Source organism: Rhinoderma darwinii, chromosome 3 (assembly GCF_050947455.1).
Source record: "Rhinoderma darwinii isolate aRhiDar2 chromosome 3, aRhiDar2.hap1, whole genome shotgun sequence".
In the NCBI taxonomy this organism is placed as follows: Eukaryota; Metazoa; Chordata; class Amphibia; order Anura; family Rhinodermatidae; genus Rhinoderma; species Rhinoderma darwinii.
Genome location: NC_134689.1, coordinates 157,272,031 through 157,296,699, shown reverse-complemented (window position 1 = coordinate 157,296,699; position 24,669 = coordinate 157,272,031). Strand labels below are relative to the sequence as shown.

Sequence of the window (24,669 nt, the reverse complement as noted above, 5' to 3'; positions counted from 1 at the left end):
CTAGTTTTTTGACGCGGAAACCACGCCGCAAAACTCCTCAAAAACCGCCCGAAAATGCCTCCCATTGATTTCAATGGGCGTTGGACGAGTTTTTTTACCGCGAGTAAAAAAAACGTGTCGCGGTAAAAAGAAGCGTCATGACCCATATTGAGGCGGTCCAGGCTCATAGGAAATAATGGACGCGGCCATGTGCACGGCGATTTGCGGGCGTCTCGCGGGTGACACTCCGCGGGCGGCCGACCCGAAAATCACGGCCGTGCACATTGCTACAGTCGTGTGCATGAGGCCTAAGCTTTTTCAATGTGAAACTCTCGAACCATTAAAAACAACACATTTGCTTTACTAGTTTTAAAAGGTGTAAAATACAGGGCAGAAATTAAAGAAGCACTCTAGAAATGTATTTTGTTTGCCTATATAGTGCAGCATGGGCGATTATTAAAAGAATAATGCAGAGGCTCTAGGTAATGTGCCATTTAGTGGATGTCTATCACCTTGGTTCTTTCTTCCCCTCGGATATGGTTCCCCTAACGCAGTCATTTCCCATGATGCTTCTGGTTGTGCAGAGGTGTCGGAGTCTCATCACACCGCACTTGCTCTGCGTCCGAAGTGCAGCAAGCGATAGATCAGTGGCATAGAACTTCGGTCACCATAGGGCTTGTCCACACACAACGGAATTCTGTTGAAAGTCAAAGGCTTTCCGCTGCGGCAAAAATGCATCATTTCTTGCTGTTTTTGCGGCAGAAAATAGTGCGAAAATTGCTGCATTTTTCCCAATGTTAGGAGATGTAGACCTCTCCTATGAAAAACGCAGCAATTCTGCACACTTTCCGTAGCAGGAAGCGACACGCTGCGGTCCGAAAAATACGCACCGCAGGTCAATTTCGGCTTGGAAATTTTACGCAGCGTGTAATTTTTCCATCCTAAATTCCGGCCAGAAAAAACGCGTCATTCCCTTTACGTGTGGACGAGCCCTAACACTGCAGTCTTGGTGTATTCCTAAATGATGAAGCTTCAGCTTATTTCCTCTGCCTCCAACTAGTGACATGTCAAACCTTACAAGATCAGCATCTCATAGAAATACACTGAAGATTCTGCACACAGATCTTACACATAGTAAACAGCCCATGTGAATCAAGGGGGTTTAATAACTCTGCAGCCAATCATTGTACGGACTCACCTATTATATCACTGCATTCCTGCTCCCTTAGATAGGGAACATACAGAAGAACAAGGAGAGTGGAGCTGGGTGGGGACAGGAGGGGTCTCAGAGCTGCCAGTAGGGATTTGATTAGCGATTATGTATTCTTGTAGTTCACAGGAAGTCATCTACACAGGGGAGAGTGACCTCCTGTCTACACATGAGAGCATGGTCTATTCTGGTGGTCAGACGGAAATCACATGACACAGCTTCCCATAATGAAAGGGTTCAAAACACACAGAAGCAACGGACATTGCTGGAATACTGCTGGTGAATTAGCATTATATGCCCACACAAAAAAAAAAATACATACATTTTTACGGAGTGCTTCTTTAAGATAAAGAGCAATTAAACACTTGGATAGTCAGCAGTCTAATGTTATTAGAAGTTCCATGTTTTTTAAATGTTTTGCTATAAACTGCATTTACACTCACGTTCAGGCCGCCACTAAAGGCCGAGTGCAAAATACATTATACAAAAAGGAGCCCCTCTTAGTCGGATTGGCTAAGAGTAGACTATGTGGACGAATCCACAGTGCTTTAAGAGAAAGAAGTTTAGAAATACCAGATGTCAAGGACATTTCTTCCTTATTACACATCCGACACACAAAGAATTGCCCCTAAAGGGGTTGTCCGAGATTAAATGATTGTGTTAATGCTTGTAATTTATAACAGTAAATACATTTGTAATATACTTACATTTTCCAAAGTGGCCCCGTTTCCAGATCCTGCCGTTGGGTACTTGACGGTTGACGTCACTCTCTGGCCGCTGTGTTGATCTTCAATTCTTTGCCGCGTATACGACACGTCACTTGTGATGTGCCGTGTATGGGCTGTTCTGTTGCACAGCCCGTAACGCACATGCGCGATCCCTGCTGTTCTCGAGAGAACAGCAGGGGCCGCGCATACGCGTTACAACAGAACAGCCCATACACGGCACAAGTGACGTGTCGTATACTAGGAAAAGAATTGAAGATCAACACAGCGGCCAGAGCCAGTGCAGAGAGTGACGTCACCCGTCAAGTTCCCCATGGCAGGATCTGGAAACGGGGCCACTTTGGAAAATGTAAGTATATTACAAATGTATTTACATTTATAAATTACAAGCATTAACACAATCATTTTATCTCGGACAACCCCTTTAAATGTTGAGTAAGACAGAGGAAATCCAGAGAGTTCAAATAACAATCTTGGCTGGCTGGCTGACAGCAGCTTTCTTATATGTGATCAAAGACTCTATGCCAACAGTTTATGGACTTCCATTAAAGCAAATGTCTAGACCATAACGTTTAGTGAAATATTTTAAATATAACTTATTTAGGATCGGTGTACATCTTATAGGAATTGTCCAGGTTTATAAAAAGTGGGGCTAATAACAGAAGATGAATTGTGATGGCGTTATAAATGTCTCTTTCAATAAAGCAACGAATCAAAGATGAAGAAATCCTGTTCTAAATAGAAGCTAAATAGCTGCCGGGGAAGCTTGGTCATATGGAGTCATTATTTTGCAGTTTGTGATATAATCATGTGGCCACATCAACCACAGGCTTGCCCCAGTGCTGAAGTCTATCCAAGTGATGTGTGTATGTCCATGAATAATGTGGGTCACATGTGATCACAGGCCGGTGTAAATGCAGTGGTGGACAGACAGCAGACGCTCACTGTGCAAGAGCAGCACATGGGCTTCTTGGACTCCAATAGCACATCAAAGCGAACTCCCCTTAGGTCTCTCTAACAAGCCACCAGTAGGTGTTTTTAGGGTAGCAGTGGGCCCCTGTGTAGCTGCACAGGTTGCACATAAAGTATGTCCGCCCCTGCATAAACGGCTGTCGTTTGTAAGCGACGCCTTAAAGGAAACACAAAATATGCCTTTACTTTGAGTGATTTCAATTCTAACAGTATATTAGATTGTAAATGTAATAGTGGCTCCAGGAAGAGCTTCACTTTATGTACACCTTTGAATTAAAACAATTTTTTTAATAAATCAAAGTTTTAATCTGATTTTAAACAACTTTTAAAAAGATTTTTATAAAAAAAAATTCTTATAGAGATACAGTGTCTATGTATCCTGTGTACATAGAAGCTGTATCATTCCATCAGGTCAGCTGCACTGACGGCTCCAGTGAAATCTGGTCCTGCGTGTCTCTAACACACAGTATCTAGCTAAGAACGATCACATCTAAGTGACGGAACGATACAGCTATGTTTACAGGATACATAGGTGGTAAACATTTGTTTAATAAAAGTCAAATTCATTGTTATTTAAAATCAGATAACACGGATTAAAAAATAAAATAAAAATCACTTTAAAAAAGGTGTACATAGCCTTTAAAATAAAACATCAAAATGAAAACAGTCTCCTGCACAATAATCATTATTGCAGGTGAATAGAGTTCTTCACACGGCCGCAGAGGAGACTCCAGCAAATGCTCTACATGGATGCCCAAAAAGCTGCAACCTAACAAAGACCAGTTATCATAAACATAGCATGGCCCAGGAATGTAAATGTATAAATGTATCCTATGCGGTGGTGAACGTGGAAAGAAAAATCTAATTGAAAAAAAAAAAATAAAAAAAAAATAATATGAAAGATGCCTTTTATTTAAAGTGTAGCTAAACGTTCGACAAACTTCTGACCTGTCCTAGTGACATGACAGAAGTTTGGCTTGGTGGGGGTCCGAGCACCGAGACCCCCACCAATCGCTAGAACGAAGCAGCTGAAGTGCTCGTGTGTCTGCTCCGCTGCTTAGTTTCTGTTCGGCTTTTTCCAGAAAGCCGATGTATCGGAGTACGGGCTCATAGACTTTCTATTGAGTCCGTACACCGATACATGTATTTCCGGAAAAAGTCGAACAGACACGAAGCGGCTGAGCGCTCACACGAGTCCAGGGCATTCCAAACTGAAGATTTTTCTTTCAAGTGTAGCTAAACGTTTGACAAACTTCTGACATGTCGGAAGTATGGATTGGTGGGGGTCCGAGCACTGAAACCACCACCAATCGCTAGATCGAAGCAGATGAAGTGCTCGTGTAAGCGCTCAGCCGCTTCGGGTCTGTTCGGCTTTTTCCGGAAATAAATGCATCTCTGTACGGACTCAATAGAAAGTCTATGAGCCCGTACTCCGATACATCGGCTTTCTGGAAAAAGCCAAACAGACCCGAAGCGGCTGAGCGCTCACACGAGCACTTCAGCTCCTTCGTTCTAGATATTAGTGGAGGTCTCCTTGCTCGGACCCCCACCAATCCAAACTTCTGACAGGTCATTAGGACAGGTCAGAAGTTTGTCGATCGTTTAGCTACACTTTAAGCAAAAACATCCATGAGTTCTGTCATACAGCCATATAGTATTATTCAAGGATGTCTTGAGCTGCCACTGCCAAACACTACAAAGAAAAATCTAGGCGTGCACACAAGTCTGTTATACATATAGACCAGCAATTCAAGCATACTGTGGATGATGACTACCACCGGAATTACATTCACAAAAGCTCAATAAAAATGCTGAGTTTCAACTTTGCAGATCTAATAGAAATCCTACTAATTATTGCTACAAGGAATCCCAGATTAGGTTACAGTGGTTATGTAACTTTCATGATATTTATACAATGCTGAAGCGTTAAGCAACGTACAAGGAGCTCAGCCGATAAATTGGTAATTCCATCACGTATAGACAACATATTAATGAGGAGATCTCCACCAAACATTTTATTCATGTGTGTCATTGAGTATAAGCATTTACCCAGGCTTGTAGAAGTTCTATTGAGACGCCTATGGTGAAATAAAGCAGTATTTAAAGCTTGATGTGTTTTGATAAAAATGTCACCAATCCCTAAACCACCACAAAGCAAAACACTATGGGGAGGGAGGGGGGGGGGGAATGGCTGTACGCCAGTATTATGGAGTTAAAAAGTCAAACAATGGCCATATTTGCGACCGTTGCTATCTAACGCAGCCACCACCACTTAGTGCATGGGCGCCCCCGGCATGAGAAATTTACTATAATGTACACCAGAAACTGGCGTAGATATATTTTTCTGGCGCACAAGATAGCAGAAGATGCAACAGCGCCCCTTAATAAATTAGTCGTATCTTGCTTATGCAGGCTTCCTAGCGAGACTGGCATATGAAATGCCCATCTTTACAAATTTGCCCCTGCGTATGTAGATATTTTTATATATTATTAGAGACTTCAACAAACACCTGGACGCAGCGCTTTAGCCAGAACTAATCTTTGTTGGTCAAATGATGTACCCGAAGGCCGAGGGAAATACAACTAAGGCCGGGTTCACATGTAGCGTAAATACTGCAGATTTTCCGCAACGGATTTAGTTACGGAAAATCCGCAGCATAATACAGTAGCATCAGAGTGGATGAGATTTGAACAAATCTGAGCCACACGCTGCATAAATGATAAGTGGAAAAACCGCTCAGAAATTGGCTTACAGTGCGATTTTGTAATCCGTATGTCGAATGTATTTGTGTAATCACTGCTTCTTTGTTGTGGGTTTTCCCCATTGAATGCAATAGTGAGGGTAAACCTGCAACAAATTAGCAGATGTTGGGATTTTTTGGAAGGAAAAGCTGTGATTCGGCCGTAAAAATCGCAACTTAGAAAAAAATCTTATACTAACCCAGAATTCTGTGCTTCTTCGTCCAGGCCAGCCTCCTGGAATGATGTTTCATCGCATGTGACCACTGCACCAAATAACAGGCTGCAGCGGTCACATGGAATCAAAGGTCATCCCAGGAGGGATTTTCATGTGGACCGGAAGCCGCGGCCGGACAGTAAGATGACTAATTCCGGTCGCGGCTTTCATCCATATGTTCAGAAGCAAGTACTAGGAGCTGGGGCAGCGGCAGGAGCATGTAAGTTATGTTTGTGTATGTGACGTGTGTATGTTAGTGTTATACTATCGGATTACCACTGTATCTAATCCTCCTACACTGTGCATTCGCTCAAAAAATGGCAGCACACAGTGTAGGAGTTTTGAACATTCAACCCCCTCCTTTCTCCTGGCACTAGCCAGGATAAAGGAGGGGGGATTATTTGAGGACACTAGAGCGAGTGTGTCTTCTCCAATTTTGCAGCATAAAGCAATGACTTTACCACATGCCAATGCAGCAATTTTGGGAATTGCCCCCTCTAGTGACCAGCACATGGAAATGTTATAAATTAGAATCTAATTTATAATATTTCCTGACTTGTGAAAAAAAATCAAAAAAAAAATCAGAACAATGTGTCATCATTTATATACTAACAGTTTAACAAAAAGAAAAAGAAAAATTTTTCTAGCGACACATTCCCTTTAACTAAAAAACTAAACTACAATTTTGTGCGGTTTTTCTGGCGGAATTCCCTGCTGGACCAGGGCAGATACACTGATTTTACAGAGCATATCCGCCCGGTGTGAACATTCCAAAAATTAGTAAAACCTTCAAAAATAATGTAAATTTGCTATCGCCGTAATCGTATTTATCTGCACAATAAAGTGAACATGTAATTTTTATCACACGGTGAATGCTGTAAAATCAAAACCCAAAACGCAATGTAAGCTTATTACAGCTACAGGTTATGGTCTATTATTCCATACAGCACAGAAAAATGTGGTGTCGTTTGGCTAATAGGAGCACTGAAAGAATACACTAGATATCCAGTGATTGATAGGCTGCTGTGTGTACATATATAAGCAGCAGCCTGTCAGTCACCACAGAAAAAAAATAAATAAAAGATACATAAAGAAAAAAAAAAAAAAAAAAAAAAAACACCAAACATTTAGGGCCTGTTCACATTTTCATTGGAGGCTCCGTTTGAGTCCTCTTTCACAGATCCGTCAGAGATCACCGGAAACAGTAACACAGCATGTAGCGGTATTGCTTCCGGTAAAGCCACGAACACCCCGACGGAACTTCTTAAAGTCAATGGGTTTCGTCGCCTGCCGGTGGTGTCCGTGGTGCAACAGAACCATTGCTTTCGGTATTCCCTTGTTCTGCTTCTCTCACGGAGCAGAACGGCCCGACGCAGATGTGAACATAGCCTTACTCTTACAAAAATGTTAAAAAATGTCTGAATGGCCCCATTGAATTGCATAGGTCCGTGTGACATCCGTTGTTTTAACGTGCGTAACACGGACGTGAAATATACTCGTGTGAATAAGGCCTTAAGCTGGATTCACACAGAGCATTGTGCGGTGTGTGTTTTTCTTGGCATTTTTAATGTCGTATTATTTGTGCGGCCATATGCTACATTGTAGTTTATAGTAAAATACCAAATGCACTATATACAACTGCGTTTTGAACAATTTTGTGATCAGTGGCGTTTTATTCAAAAGGCAGCATGATCTGGATTTCAGGTGTATTTCCCAAAGGCTTCTCTATAGGACTAAAAAAAAAAAAAAAGCCGCATGTACAAAATGACACTAAATGAAAAAAAAAAAAACCCCGCCACTAAAAGCGTATGTTACATTTGAGAAACGCTAGCGTTTTTTTTAGTGCAGTTTAAATTACCGTGTGTGTGTGTGTGTGTGTGTGTGTGTGTGTGTCCATCCATCCTAGTTTTGCTATTAAAGTGTATTACCATCTCAGAAATTCGTGGCGTATTCATAGAATGTGCCAAGAATGTCAGATAGATGCGGGTCCATGCTCTGGGACCCACACCTAACTAGAGAATGGGGGGTTCCCTCACCCCCATACCTGCCTGAGACGCCCGCCGGTTGCCACATTCAAGCACGGAATGAGTGCAGTGGTGGTCGGCAAACCCCAAATTCTCAAGTTAAGTGCAGTTCCCAAAATTGGAACCCACATTTGTCAGATATTCATGGAATATCCTACAGGTATGCCATGAATGTCTGAGATGGGAATACCCCTTTAGGACACAGCACATTTTGTATTTTATTTTTTTTTGGGGGGGGGGAGCGGGGGGGGGGACGTTCTTCATTGCATAGGACGTACGGAGTAACTTTTTACCTTTAGGGTGGGGGATGCAAAAAATAATTTCTGCTCTAGTTTTTCCGCGTCATTGTTTTTTTTATAGCATTCACTGTGCGGTATAAATAATGTGTTGCGGGTCGTTACACCAAATTGACATAGATTTTTTTTTTCTATGTTTGCACAATAAACGGTTTTGTTCTTTAGGATAAGAGCCGGTTCACAGCACTTGCCATTCCATTGTTTAGCTCCATCGGAGGAGCAGATCAAGGGAGTAACCGGAAGCCCCGGTACCGTTGCACCAGAGACACCACCGCGCGGTGATCGCTGTAAAATAAAAACGTTCCTCCACACCACCTCCTTTTTTAATCGCCTCTTGGATTAAAGGAATACAAATCAATAATTTCTACAGGTCCTCCGCAATGAATTAGAATATCATAAAAAAGTTAAATTTCCTTCAGTATTTCAATTCAAAAAGTGATACTCATATGATATAGATTCATTACACACAGAGTGATCTATTTCTAGCATTATTTTCTTTTAATGTTGATGATTATGGCTAACAGTTAATGAAAACCCAAAATATAGTCTCCGAAAATTAGAATATTGGGTAAAAGTTGAAGATTGTAGACTCATGGTATCACACTCCAATCAGCTAATCAGCACAAAACATCGGCAAAGGTTTCCTAAGCCTTTAAATGGTCCAACAGTCTGGTTCAGTAGGCTACACAATCATGGGGAAGACTGCTGATTTGACCGTTGTCCAGAAGACCATCATTGACACCCTAAAGAAACTGGCTGTTCACAGAGTGCTGTATCCAAGCATATTAATGGAAAGTTGAGCGGAAGGAAAAAAAAAGCGTGGTAGAAAAAGGTGCACAAGCAACAGGGATAACCGCAGCCTTGAAAGGATTGACTGCGGCTGGAGTCAGTGCTTAAAGAGCCACCACACACAGACCCATCCAGGACATGGGCTACAACTGCCGCATTCCTTGTGTCGAGCAACTCATGACCCAGAGACAACATCAGAAGTCTCTTAAGTGGGCTAAGGAGAAATTTCATTTGGAAATCAAGGTATCAGAGTCTGGATAAAGAGTGGAGAGGCGTCAATCCAAGTTGCTTGCGATCCAGTGTGAAGTTTCCACAGTCAGTAATGGTTTGGGGAGCCATGTCATCTGCTGGTGTTGGTCCACTGTGTTATATCAAGTCCAGAATCAATGCAGCCGTCTAGCAGGACATTTTAGAGCACTTCATGCTTCCCTCTGCTGACAAGCTTTATGGAAATGCAGATTTCATTTTCCAGCAGGACTTGGCACCTGCCCACACTGCCAAAAGTACCAATGCCTGGTACAATAATCACAGTATCACTGTGCTGGATTGGCCAGCAATCTCGCCTGACCTAAACCCCATAGAGAATCTATAGGGTATTGTCAAGAGGAAGATGAGACACCAGACCCAACAATGCAGGCGAGATGAAGGCCTCTATCAAAGCAACCTGGGCCTCCATAACACCTCAGCAGTGCCACAGGCTGATCGCCTCCATGCCACGCCGCATTCATGCAGTAATTCATGCAAAAGGAGCCCGTCCAAGTATTGAGTGCATATACTGTACATACTTTTTAGTAGGCCAACATTTCGGTATTAAAAATTGTTTTTGAAATTGGGCTTATATAATAATCTAATTTTCTGACACAAAATTTTGGGTTTCCATTAACTGTTAGCCATAATCATCAACATTAAAATAAAAATAAAAGCTAGACATAGATCACTCTGTGTGTAATGAATCTATATAATATAGGTCTCACTTTTTGAATTACTGAAAAATTAACTTTTTGATGATATTCGAATTTATTGAGAAGGACCTGTATGTAGCCCAATATGGTACCAATGAAAACTATAAATAGGGGCCGGCAGAAACCCATTAAAGTCAATGAGTTCCGTCGGGTTGTCCATGGTTGTATCAGAAATAGCACAGCATGCTGCGTTATTGTTTCCGGTATTTTTGCCTGGATCCGCGACGGAGGTGTGAACGGCCCCTAGTTGTATTTTATATTGGCACCATTTTGGGGTACATAGGACTTGATTAATTTTTATTCCTTTGACCGGTGAGGTGAAAATAAAAAAGGGTGGAGGTGTGAAGGGACATTTTTATTTTACAGTGAGCAGGATAAATAATGTGATAATTTGATAACACAGGTCGTTATGGTTGCTTAGATAACTATTAGGAGAAAAAAAAAAGTTTGTCGATTTTTGAAAAAATTAATTAGTCCCGCTATGGGTCTTGAACATGCAATCCTTTGATTGTGTCCATCATACACTGGAATGTGTCTGTATTGAGGTGCATTATGTCTGTCAGGGTTTCGGACAGGTAGGCAATTAGGCCCTTCCTTAGGGAGCACCCTCCCTCTGTAAAATCATCTAGATGCCATGGTCAATGGCAACCGTGACACCTTAACCCCTTCCCGACATTTGACCTATCCATACGCCAAAGTCGGGTAGGGGGAAGTATGGAACGGGATATGCCATAAATGTCTGAAATGGGAACATTCCTTTATCATGACTTAAAGCTATTCAACAGAATATGTATTTGGACTACCAGCGCATTTGCTATTGACACAATTAAGAAACCAAGCACATATAGCAGGCAAGTAGATCGAATATAAATTATAATTACTGTAAGATTCATATCCATTATTAATACACTCATTTTAATCTCAGAAGAGTAAAATAATGAAGCACATAAATTGCAGGTACATAAGAATTGTTCTTTTCACAAAATATATTGACAATCAATAATTAAACCCAATGTTTGCACCAGTAAAATAAGGGTCAGAAAGTACAGTAAATACAATGGGTAACGAACGATCTGCTCCAAAGAGATGAGAAGGGGGGCTAAATAAAAGGATATTTCCCATTTAAGAATACATCTCTCAACTAGGTTCCAATTTACAAAGAGTAAAGAAGAAAAGAAAGTAATCGAAGGCCGGGTTCACACGTAGCGTAAATACTGCGGATTTTCCACAACGGATTTCGTTGCGGAAAATCCCCAGCACAATACAGTAGCAGCAGAGTGGATGTGATTTGAACAAATATTATCCACACGCTTCGTAAATGATAAGTGGGGAAAAAACGCTCAGAAATTTACGTGCGTGTTTTTTTTAAATCCGCAGCAGGTCAATTGTATTTTCGTAATTGCTGCTTTTTTGGTGCAGGATTTCCCCTATTGAATTCAATGGGAGGTAAAACCTGCAACAAATAGATGTTGAAGGTCGTGTCGCCATGGCTACGGGTTAAGTATGAAACTTTTATTATTTTTTTTTTACATGCAGTTTTCCTCAGTGGACATTGCGTCCAAATAAAATGCACCAAACTGTGGTGCATTTTTTCAGCCAGAATTTCCTGCGGCGACCATGGTGGAGACGCGGTTTGCTTGTACGCAGCGCATCCAGTCTGCGTGAACATATCCTAAGGAGCCAAGTCCACACGTACCAAATGTGTTGAGGAAAATTTCCTACAGCAAATCTTGAAAAGGTTGTGGGGATATCTGCACCAAAGTATGCAGAATTTGGTGCAGACAATATTTGGGTCCAAAAAAACAATAAACACATTGGCCCATATTTACTAATGCTGTCTAAGGGCCAGTTCACACGTTGCGTAAATACTGTGAATTTCCCACAACGGAACTTGTTGCGGAAAATCCGCAGCAAATACAGTAGCAGCAAAGTGGATGGGATAAAACAAATCTCATCCACACGCTGCATAAATAATAAGAGGGAAAACCGCTCAGAAATTGACCTGCGGTGCAGAGGTATTTTCCGCGGCATGTCAACTGTATTGACGTAAACGCTGCTTATATGTTGCGGGATCTCCCCATTGAATTCAATGTGGATGTAAATCCTGCATCAAACAGCAGTTACTCTGTGTCTTCCGGCAGGTTCCCGCCGCAAAAAACGCAGCTCCGAAAACAAAAAATGTATAATACTTATCCCAGGAGGATGAAATAGACTGCTAGGTGACGCTTCACCCCATGTGACCACCGCTGCAGCCAATCACAGGCGGTAGCGGTGGTCACATCGATGAAACGTCATCCCAGGAGGTCGGCCTGGATGACATCAGAGGGCTAGTCTCCTGGGATGATGCTTTATCCCATGTGACCGCCGCTGCAGCCAATCACAGGCTGCAGCGGTCTCCTGAGATGAGACATCAGCACTTAGCAGGCCTGGAGTTTTTTGCAGTGGACATTCCAGGCGAAAAACTGCATCACAATTTGGTGCGCATTTTTGGCTTGAATTCCCTGTGGCGCACAGGGCGGATACGCTGCGTGCTATTACGCAGTGTATCCGCCCCATGTGAACGCAGCCTAATAGTTAGACAGCATAAACTTAGACCAGAGGCCAGACAGGCACAAAATGCGCCAAATTTATCAGTGGTGCTCGCTGTATGGTAATTTTGGTGCATCCTGCATGACCTATTAGACACTTTTCTCCTCCTTATAAAATGTTTGATTCAGCCTATTTTAAGCCACGCCCCATTTCCGGAGCCCTTTCTTGTTAAGCCGCGCCTCTTTTTTGGAACACTTAAAGCCACTAGAGGTGCAAACATTAAAACTGCGCCAAACTGCAAATTTGCACCAAAATTTGGTGCATTTTTTGACACTTTCTTAGCCCGGAAGCATTAGCAAATCTGCCCCACTATATTTACATTCACGGACATTCCCATGGCCACACTTCCCTGATCCCCCTCTGGACTCTACACCCAGCCTCCAGCAATGCCGCAGATGTACAAAGACCAGCAGGGGACCAGGAAAGAGTTGTCACAGTAAAAGAAGTTTAATAAAATAAAATGATGCTCTGCTTCTATCTAGACTTGGGCTTTGTCGCGGATTTTGACTTTCCCATTGAATTCAACGGGAAAATGAAGCTACAAATCCACAACAGGAACGGACATGCTGCGGATTTAAAGATCTGCGCCGCAGGCCAATTTCTGCACTCAATTTTTTTGTCAGCGTGTGGATGAGATCTGTTCAAATCTCATCCACTTTGCTGCTACTGTATAATGCTGCAGATTTTCATCACGCAAATCCGGATCGAAAACTTGCTACATGTGAAGGTAGCCTTTACCCTGTGAATCTGTCAGCAGAATAAAGCATGTTGTGATGATGTGGTCACGTCATTGCTGTAAAATAGCCTGTAATTGTGATAGATTTTTAAGACTATTAGGAAATGTGAAAATCCACACAGACCTGAATCTTATTCGCAGTAAACTCCCACTACTGGAGGAAGCAATTTGAAATAATTACATTATACCGGGGAATTATGTGGAGGAATCAATGATCTATTCTAAAGTACAAGGCTGCATGTACATTTGTGCATGGGAGTTCTGTCCTCTCAACTTCCCGTCTGTGAACAGATCCCATCAAAAAGGGGGGGGACGGACTTTCCCCAAAATTTTCTTTGGGAAAGTTTCCTTTCTCCCCCAGCACTAACTGGAGACCGTTTAAGGGCATTTAAGGACAGGCTCCATAGACAAGGGGAATGATAACATCAATTTGTCCAAACTCAAAACATATCCAGGAAGAATAACAGAGGAACGACAATGCAATGTTACTAGAAAAGATGTCCCAGTATTGTTATTTCATGGGGCATACAAGTAATTAAGGAAACGTACATGTCAGAACTGAGAGGATAAATGGTTAAATGAGAAAACTCTCCTGTGCTGTGATAGATGATGCATGATATTTTACACTGAAAATCACGTTTTAGTTCCACTACAGCTTTAGCGAGGGGGCGATTCATCATTATGCGAGCTGACTAACATGTTTATTCCTCCACTCCCATCACTGTCACACAGGCCCCTCACAATAACAAACACATACTCAAATATTACATGTTCAACGGAAAATTACGCAAAAGTAGTATGCCTGTTCACATCAGCGTTCAGATTCTGTTCAACCTTTCCGTCAGGGGAACCCATCAATAGCGGAATTGACTGCGCTATTGATTCCAGAAAAAAACTGAAACCTTGCGAAACTGAGACAAACAGAAGCCATCAGCAACGGAAGCGTTACCATTGAAATCAAGGGTAATCCAAACGGAAAGCTATGGTTTCCGTTTGTGGGTTCCCCTGACGGAAAGGTCTGACAGAGCCCACAAACGGTACCCCGATGCAGAAGTGAAAAAAACTTTATGGAACAGGAACAAAACAAAAAAAAAGCACACTGAAACAGAAGCATTATCATTGAAATCAATGGTAATGCAAACAGAAGCGATAGTTTCCGTTCGGCTTTCCGTTCATCAGTTCTTATAACGGAAAGGTTGAACGGAACCCGAACGCTGATGTGAACAGGCCCTAATCTAGGCATGTTAAAAGACAACCGGTAAGAACAGCGTTTCTCACGATGGGTGATATTGGGCTCTCTCTCTAGACATGAGATTGTTAGATTCCTAAAGATCCCACGTGTGTGCTCGGTAAGTCCATATAATGCCTGCACTAGGCACACGGTAAAAGCATGCATGTGACCAAGAGCCTTTACACCGTTTCCCCTGCTCGTTTCAAGTATGCATCGTGAAGGCTCTCGGCACATACATCAACCCATATTATACACATTTTTGCCGTATGGGAAAGCGCAGCAGACTGCGTCACTCTATACAGAGGCATTCGGCAAAAAAAGTATGCGGCATCTATCACAGGCATCCGTTAAACGAATAGGTTTATGAGCTTTTCATCACTTATACGTTAAACGAGTGCCATAATATTCTATGGGTGACTGACACCTAGCAGTGGCACCTGTCACACATGGGCTATTATGGCATCCATTTAAGATATGTCATATAAATGACATGAGATTTCATGAGGTATCCGTTAAAAGTATCGCATATTAAGTCTATGGGTGATGGTTAACAAATACGTCAGGAGCTTTTGCAACTTATACATCATATGGATACCATAAAGATAATGTGAAAAGGGCCTAAAACACACCATAAAGATTGGTGTCTTTTTTTAGAATTTAAAAGGATTATTTTTTTTTTTTTCATGTTATCCAATCATTTTGTCAGCGGTTCCGGTCATCATCAATGGATTAAGCATGAAAGTCCCAGAACTAAACAGATTGGATGTTACCTCTACTTTTTGTAACCCCAACATAACTTGCGGCAGGGATCCTACTGACATACAGAATGACATAAACATGGGGGATTGAGAAGTCCATCTAGGAACTCAAAATGTAAAAACAAAGCTAAGAGTGTATGTCGCTGCTTTGTGAACCCCTCAATTTGTGCTTGCATTTTAGGTTGTAGGAGAGAAGTTTTGGACCTTACAATTACTACTGTGAATGAAATGTAAAAAATTATTGTACATGAGGGAAATATAATGAGCAGTTCACATGCATCAGTATAAGGCTGGATTCACACGAGCACGTTACGTCCTTAATGGACGGAACGTATTTTGGCCGCAAGTCCCGGACCGAACACAGTGCAGGGAGCCGGGCTCCTAGCATCATAGTTATGTACGATGCTAGGAGCCCCTGCCTCGCTGCAGGACAACTGTCCCGTACTGTAATCATGTTTTCAGTACGGGACAGTTCCACGGAGATGCCGGGACTCCTAGCATCGTACATAACTATGATGCTAGGAGCCCGGCTCCCTGCACTGTGTTCGGTCCGGGACTTGCGGCCGGAATACGTTCCGTCCATTACGGCTAAATGTGCTCGTGTGAATCCAGCCTTCGAAACAGTTCATAGTGGGCCATGTAAAAAAAAGCAAACAATTATGATTAGGTCAAACTTGCGTTAAAGAGGTATTCCCAAGTCTGGAAGTCGCACCTATGTGAAGAACGGCCCAGCTGGTGAGGCGGCCGCTGTATTCCGGCAGAGAATGAATGGAGAGGTGGTCGCACATGTAGACTGCAACCACTTATTATAAGCAGGGGAGGACAAGTTACTGTAGACTTTAGGAGACAGAAAGTTCACTCCAATAGCCAGTTGGATCTGTTTAGTAGCCAGGCAAACACAGCTAAAAAAAAAAGTATGATGATGAGTTATGAGGGCTCCTGGCGGCATCACCTCAGAGTGCAGCCAAGCAAAACAGTCATAGGGGCGCAGAGCTAGAAAGAGAAAAGACCATTCATTATAAGGATTAGTGCAGGGTCTCAATAGCATCTTCTGCCAAGTCTCTAAGGCAGGCCTGGGCATCAATGGGAGGCAGAGAAAGTGTATTTCGCAGCGTTTTATGCCTGTGGCGCTCAATGGCTGTGGGCAAAAAACGCAGCGAAAATCGTTGTGCAGGGAGAGGAAAATCTGCCTCAAACTTCCAAACTGAATTTTGAGGCAGAATTTCCGCCTGCAAAAAACTTTGTGTGAACATACCCTTACAGTGGCCTAACAGACGTCTAACATCTAATAATTTGTCTACCCTTGTTCTAAGGTGCACATCAACTAAACCACTTTCTAAATGCCCTACAAAAAAAATATAGGCGTCTTAAAGGGGGCTTCCCCCACTCTGGAGCTCCTCCTACTAGCCAGGAACTGCTCTGGCGCACCCATTAAGATTTTGTGGTCATATCACCGTTTTTGCTAAATCGCATCAAAACAGAGTGGTTGTGCAAAAATTGCACTAATAAAAGTTGTGTGAACAGACCCTAACAGCTGTTTTCCGGAGGTGTCAGTTGCCGGTCCCACAGCGCTCTGCTGTTTGCGAGCGGGTCTGTATCCGTTTGACAGTTTTGCTAAATGTGGCCCGATTTATGCCTCCATGAGCACCAGAACCATCACTAATATTTACACACGCGACAGATACAAACAACTCATGTAACACTAAACATTCATAAGCGGAGATATTTTGATTTAGTTCTATTCAGGTGCTGGTAGCATTTGGACGGCATTAAGGCCTCATTCACACGACAGGGTTTCCCGGCCGGGTGCCGGCCGTTCATAAAACGGCCGTAACCCGGCTGCAGTAGAAATAATAGACCCCTAATGGGGCTATTCACACGACCGATTTTTTGACGGCCGGGAAAACCGCCCGTCAAAAAATAGGACATGCTCTATTTTCGGCCGGATACCCGGCCGCCCGGCTCCAATAGAAGTCTATGGGGCCGGGTAATACACGGCCATCACCGGAATGTGTCCCGAGTGATGACCGGGTTATCCGTCGCTTGCGCTCAATCTCCTCCTCCTCACAGCGCAGAGTGCATGTGAGGAGGAGGAGTTGCTGCCATTCTGACGAATGGCATCGCTGTACACGGTGTGGCAGGGCCGGGGTGTACAGCAGGTGGAAGGGAGCGCTGCGCTGGCTCCCTTCCCCTGCTTGTTTTAAAAGCACCCTGGCCCGGCGACACCTTCGATGGCGCCGCTAGCAGCTGCAGCTACTACTGTAGCGACGCCACTATAGCAGAGCAGGGAGGTATCTCCCCGCTCTGCTATGTGCTAGCCACACTTTAGCTCCTTGAAGGAGCGGAATCCCCGTGTTTTCGGGGATTCCGCTCCTGGACAGAGCGCTTGATGTCTCTGTCCATATCTGGGCAGTGACATCAGGGGAAACTCCTGAAGCGGAATCCCCGAACACATGGGGATTCCCCTTCAGGAGTTGCCGCTGATGTCACTGTCCGGATCTGCCCGGCCCGGAACGGATGCAAAACTTTATGCAAACCGGCCGGGCAAAATGGCCGATTTTACCGGCCGATACTCGGGCGGGACCCTGTCGTGTGAATCCCGCCTAATTCTTATTACACATTACAGAAGCGGAGTACAAGGTAACAAAACAAATGTTAAAAAAACCTTGTTGTGCGTCAGTGTGTCATCCAGACTAACGGATCCACAATTCACCAATATTAGTGAATCCGTAAACGCGGACTGTAAAATTTGTCCTGAGTTTTTGTAGTCCAGATTTGTGGGCCCCTGCACCAATCCGTGTAAACTACAGTGGATATATTGCGTCCGCACGGTCGTGTGCACGAGGCCTCTACATACTACTGCTGTTCTCTGTTCTGTCAGGTTTCTATTTAGGGTAAGAGCAGTGAAGAATGCACTTCTACATATCAGTTATATGCTAATGGTGTTCTCCAGAAAAAGGTGGCGTAAAGCCAGGATTATAATGTGAACAGAGTCTTTGACTCTTTCTACAAAAGCATAATTACATAACAGAAAAAACACGGGGGAGATGTTTCAAAAGTGGTGCAAATAAAACCAAACCGGTCCCAGCTTTCATTTTCTAAAGGGCCTCTGAAAAGAAAGACGAGAGGTTGAATCAGATTGGTTGTCATGGGCAACCACGTAACTTTCTTTGCACCAATTTAACATCTCCCTCATTGTATTTCAAACTAAATGTGACAGATGACATCTGGTTTTATCTTTCACCCTATATACATCAATGAGGGGGGGGGGGACGGGACAAAAACGACATTTTGCAACAACTGGGGAAACCTCAATAAATGACGCTGGACGAAAAGTGACAAAATCCATCGTAACATCCATTTCCATTAGGGTATTTCACGCGTGGTGTCTTTGCTGACCTTCCTTTATGTTTCATCATTAAATTTTTGTAACAATTACAGAAAAGTACTTTACAAATAAATGCCTCAAAAACGCCACAAGTGAGCATACGCTTAGTCTTAGAATATAGTAGGGCACAAAACTTTTACTGCATATTTATAGGGTTACGTAGTTCATCTGTGCAGCCCCAGTTACAGTAGAAAAACATGGTGTAAAAGAAAAACAAAGTCCCCCAAAAGTCTTTCCTGACCTTTGAGGGACAGACCATAGTAATAAAAAAATAAAAGTAAAGTGCAAAAATATTAATAATAATACACATAAAATACCCACCCCCAAAAAACGCCCCCCCCCCCCCCGCCAATCATTGTCGTAAAGCTAGCCCTGACCCAAATTACCCTAATATAGACGTGTAATATATTAAAATTTATAGTTATTTTAGGGTAAAACTACCGTATGTTATTACCAGAAACAAAATAGCTAAAGATTAAAAAAGCTTATTTTTTTACTATTATTTTCAAACTTTAAGCCTAAAAATTGTATAATAGCAAAAAGAGTGTGTAAAAAATGATAAAAAAAAAAAAAAAAAAAAGAAGAAACCTGCATTGTCTACGGAAAAAACAACACAAAAGTCACATCACTTGCCCAACAAATAAAAAAAGTTATAGGCGTTTAACTAATGCGTGCTAAAAAGGGCTAAACGGTGTCTGGTCCTGAAGGCTCAAAATAGCCCGGTCCTGAAACGATTAATCCGCAGAAATTGTCAATGTCTGCTGCAGAAAGAGCACAGATTTGTTGAACATTTTCCCTATTGACTTGAAAGGGAAAGCAAAAATCTGATAGCAAATCCTTGTGTTGCAGATAACCTGCAGATCCACAAGTATACAAAAAAAAAAAAAGAAAAGAATACAACACTATTTTCAAAGTCTTAAATAAAAAAAAAAGAAAATACTATTTGCAACTTTCCTGGGACTTCGGTAGTGACACGTCCCTGGTCCCTACTACCGCACTCTGTACATCTGGCCTCCAGTGATGATGTGTTGTGTTGACACGAGACTGCGGCAGCATACACAGGAAGAAACGTCATTACTGGGGACCGGGTGAAGAGACCAGCCGGGGGACCAGGTACGCGTTGCTATAGGAGCACCAGGGACGGTAAGTATAGAGGCGGCACAATTTTACGCAGATTTCCTGGTTAATTTATATGCGGATTCTGGTTGGATTTTGGACATTTTTATAATACATATTTATATTGGTTAACACATTGGGGTAGATTCATGAAAACTAAATAGAAACAATGTCTTTGTTGCCTAGATCAACCAATTATACTGCAGCTTTAATCAGCGTTGCCCTTCCATTGAGGGGTTCCGTCAGACGGTTCCGTCGGGTTAACCCCTCAACGGAAAGGCAAACTGAAATTTTAGCTTCCGTTTATCACACAATTGATCTCAGTGATGACAAAAACTTTGCTGAAGGTTTCCGTTTGTCACTGTTGTGACAGGGTTCCGTTGTTCTTGAGGGAACCAATAGCGCAGACGACTGAGGGATTAACCCGACGGAACCTCTCAATGGAAGGGTAACGCTGATATGAAACGCTGATGTGGAAGCTGTGCTCGGTTGCTATGGGAAATAAAGAAGTTTTTTCTGTTACACCACTTCCACTATCTACTCCAATAAGTAGATGAAGTTGCTGTTAACGCCTAATACACACAACATTGTGTGCCGTCCGAGTTCCATCTGTGATCCGAGTAAAGATAGGACATGTTCTATCTTTCTTCGGATCGGAGATTCTGACCATTTTTCACGGACGCGATTCTCCCGCTAGAGTGCATGGGTACGTGCAGACTATCAGGTGGCACAACGGTCGTGTGCATGAGGCATAAATTGTACATCAGGTTTCTGAAACAGTGTTGCCAACTTTACCAGAGAAGACCACATTATTCTGCCCTAACACAATGACTTAAATCTAATGTTTGTCGTATACTCCATCCCTTATTTCCCATTCCTTCAAAACCACAGTAAGGGTACGAAAACACAGCGTAAACACTGAAGATTTTCTGCATCGAAATGCGTAAAATTCGCAGCGTATTACAGTAGCAGCAGTGAGGGTGAAGTTTCAACAAATCTCATCCCCACACTGCGGAAAACGCACATAAATTGACCTTTGATGCGGTTTCCTCAACCGCACCATGTCAATCGATGCTGCCAAACCGCAGCTCTTCTGTTGCTGGTTTTCCCATTGAATTCAACGGGGTGCTTAAACCCGCAACAAAGTGGCGTTGCGATAGTCGTGGCGGAATGACAGTGATTCCACAGCAAAGATCGCAAGTAAGGAAAAAAAAAACACAACGTTATACTTACCCAGAGTTCCCTGCTTCTCCAGTCCGGACTCCCTGGATGACGTTGCATCACATGTGACCGCTACAGTGGTCACGTGGCCTGCAACGTCAACCAGGGAGGCCGGAGCGGACGTCAGTGGAAGTGAGCGAGTAAGTATGTGCTATAATTTACGCCATAAAAAATGCACCAGTGCGGTGCGGGTTTTCCGACGGCATTCCCTGCGGTGTTCAGACAGGATATGCTGCGCAGCTTGACGCAGTGTATCTGCCCAGAATACGCCATGTGTTCCTACCCTAGGGGCTCATTCACACGACTGAGCTTATACTCCCGGCCATACATTACTGCACGTTATAAGATGTGTAGCAGAGAAGAAAGTTGTAGCCTTGTTGCCCATAGCAACCAGAAACCCCCCCTTCAGTTGACAACACAAAAGTAGTCTGATTAATATGGGCAACCCTGAAACATTGGCTACACAAGCCCCCACATATCAAGCACAGGGATCATTTAGGAGCATATTAACGAATACAAAAATGTGCGCAATTTCGCACCCTCAAGGTCTAGAAATGAAAACTTGTTCAAATAGGCAAGTTTTCAGGAGAAGCAAACCGTATTCAGTATGAAAACAAATCCTGACAAAACGTTGAAGTACAGTCACATTCTATGGGAAGTAAGGTTGCTTTTTAGCTGCTTATTTCTTTATAACTGAGAGCCATTGTCTCAAATATAAGAATACGTCACAGTCATAACTTAAGGGCATAACAACGAAAATGTTTTATATTTGCCCTAGTCAAGGTTTGAAAATTATGAAAAACAATTCAGGCAAATCCTAGAGATGTTGTCGATAGCAGCCAATCAGATTCCAGCTGTCATCAGCGCAGGGTGGGGAAAAAAAGCGGTGATGTGGTTGCTATTGGCAACTCCTCCACTTTCTGTGCACACTGGTTCTATGTTATAGGATATTTAAGGCTCACATATGGTCATGTGGTGTATAGAGAAGATGCTCTGGCCTTTACACTGTACAAGGGTCCAAGGTGAAGAATGATATGCACCTAAATAATCAAGATCAAGCAGACCCCCTATATTCTGTGACCTCGCCGGCCTACAAAGCCTCCCCATACATCCAAGAGCAGGAAGTGACAGTTGAGGCTCCAGACCCCGCACCTGTAACGTGTCACGTTCAAATACTGGACGCTCAGGCCCCCCGCATAATACGAGAGGCCTATCTGCCCACCTACATCCCCCAATTCTGAGGGATCAGCCTCTGTCAGTGCATCACTGACAGCCCCCAGCACTGTATCCATCATCTAGGCCTGGACTCAGCCTGCGGGCTCTAGTACTGCTCTACCGGCATCTTACAGAAGGCCCCATAATTTCACATCTTTCCCGCCGCACCGCTGTACTGTACAACTGCCTCCTCCTCCAAACATTATCTCCCTCCCCGGCCACATCCAGACAAAAGCCGCGGCGGCCGCCGGGCCTCTCTCTCTCGCTCTGGGGCCCTGTCTCCACGGCCCCCAGCCTCCGGCTTTTCATCACGGATTCCCTGACAGAGCTCCAGGCCGGGCCAGGGAGGGAGGAAGACTCCGAGTGACGGCTCAGACAAATAAAAACACTCACCGCATGAATTTTCTTGTCTCGCAGAACCAAGATGGCTGTGTTTCCAACCCGGAGGATGCTGGGTGGGTAACCTTTCCCCTTTGACCCTCCGCCGTGACCCGCTCTCCTTCTCCTCCCTCCCTGACAACGGCAGCTGGTAACCAGGAAGCGGCCCGGGCCTAGCTAGGGGGAACGGCCTTCTCGTTCGGGAACTGCGCCCTCCTCTCCGGTGCTCAGGGATCCTCTCCTTCCTGTGAGTGCGCGGCGGGGGGAGGGAGGAGGAGGAAGCTGCCGTTTTGGCGGCTTCATTCACATCTCAGGCCGGAGAGGAGGAAGCTGCGCTGATGTGTCTCTCTACAGTCACGTATTGCTCCGCTATATTATGGAGAGAAATCTTAGTTACTCTCTACATGTCTGCGCTAACCTCTATGAAACGGAGCGGTCCTCTGTTTCTCCCACAACCTTCCTACTTCACACCGGCATATATCGTATATTAACCGTGCAAGCGGAGCATTTGGGCGTACTCGCACGTTTTCATACCTTTAGCACAATTATTTCATTACTAGTGCTGCCTGCGGACTCAATTTTCGTTTGCACGTCTCATATCCTGAATACATTTTTCCTCAGGTAGTAGTAGTTTGTGCATTCAACAATTCCTTCCCAGTTTGTCTTCGGCTATCATACATTATTAGGTATTTTAAACTGAAATAAGACTGTGGATATAGCTGAAAAGATTATCTACCCTGTATTATAAAATGGGGTTTCCCACCACAGACAATGATGCATACCCTCCATTTTTGCGGCATAGTAGTGACATCAGGGCTCCCCTCTAGGAGCGGAATCCCCGGCCCATGCTCTGACTGGGGATTCCGCTCCTAGAGGGAGTCCCAATGGCGCTATCTTCAAGGGGGGTGTGGCCCTATCCACATGGACACTGTGGCACAATATAGGGGCATTATCTACAGGGGACACTGGCGCTATACATGGGCACTGTGTCACTATCTACAAGGGCACTGGAACTAGGGGCAGCTAAGGTGGCATTATGCTGTATGGGGGAATTTGGGCATTATACTGCATTAGGGCATCTGTATGGGCATTATACTATATGGGGGCATCTGGGTGGGCATTATACTGTGTGGGGCATAGGTTGGCTTTATACTGTATGGGTGCAGCTATGGGGGCATTATAGTGTATGGTGGCAGATAGAGGACATTATATTGTGTGGGGGCAGCTATTTGGTATTATAATATGTGGGAGGCACTATAGGAGCATGCTACTGTGGGCTAAACTGGGTGTTTATGGGTGGGGATTAGGGCCCGGGCCCCTTATTGTACCATAGTGCCTACTGTAGATAGTGCCCACATAGTACCACAGTGCCCACTGTAGATAATACCAGTGCCCACTGTATATAGTGCCATAGTTCCCACATATAAATTGCCATTGCCTACATAGTGCCACAGTGCCCACTATACATAGTGCCAAAGGGAAGAGCCATACTTCCCACTTATAAAGTGCCAGTGCCCACTATACACAGTGCCAACATAGTACCACAGTGCCCACATATAAAGTGCCAGTGCCCATTGTATATAGTACCACAGTGCCCACATATAAAGTGACATAGTGCCCACATACAAAATGCCAGAGCCCACATAGTGCCACAATGCCAATGTAGATAGTGCCAGTGCCCCCTATAGATAGTGCCACACCTCATATAGTGCCACAGTGCGCATGTAGATAGCGCCACCCCCCTGTAGATAGTACCGCCCCCATGTAGAGAGTAGCACCCCCCTGTAGATATCGTAACTCCCTGTAGAAGCGGAATCCCTCCACTGGGGATTCCACTCATTGGCGGAGCACCTGACGTCCCTGTCCATATATGGACAGAGACGTCAGAGGCTTTCTTTAAGAGCAGAATCCCTGCTGTCGGCAGCTCTCTGGCCGGGGATTCCGCTCCAAGAGTAACCCCTTGATGTATATGTCCATATATGGATAGTGACGCTGGGGGCTTCTCCAGGAGCGGGGGCGGCTCCTTGGGCAGAGCTGGGTCTGGCCGCCGGGGATTCCGCTCCTACAGGAAGCTACAGTGGCGCTTTTTTTCGGGGTCGGGGGGTTGCTATCTAAATGGGGGAG

General features: G+C 43.9%; 1 protein-coding gene across 3 annotated transcripts in view; it reads right to left on the bottom strand.

Annotated features, from left to right (window-relative positions):
- Positions 1–23,099, bottom strand: part of CNOT2 (CCR4-NOT transcription complex subunit 2) — a 106,331-nt gene extending 83,232 nt beyond the window's left edge. The window contains exons 1-2 of one of the 3 annotated variants that reach the window (XM_075856948.1): positions 22,561–22,922; positions 15,940–16,129 (exon numbers count right to left, since the gene is read on the bottom strand). The gene's annotated coding sequence lies outside the window, so the exon portion shown is untranslated. Of the gene's footprint in view, positions 1–15,939; positions 16,130–22,560; positions 22,923–23,079 lie in introns of those variants that run through there. The other 2 variants (XM_075856949.1, XM_075856947.1) reach the window with 2 other exon arrangements.
- Positions 23,100–24,669: the final 1,570 nt, after the last annotated feature.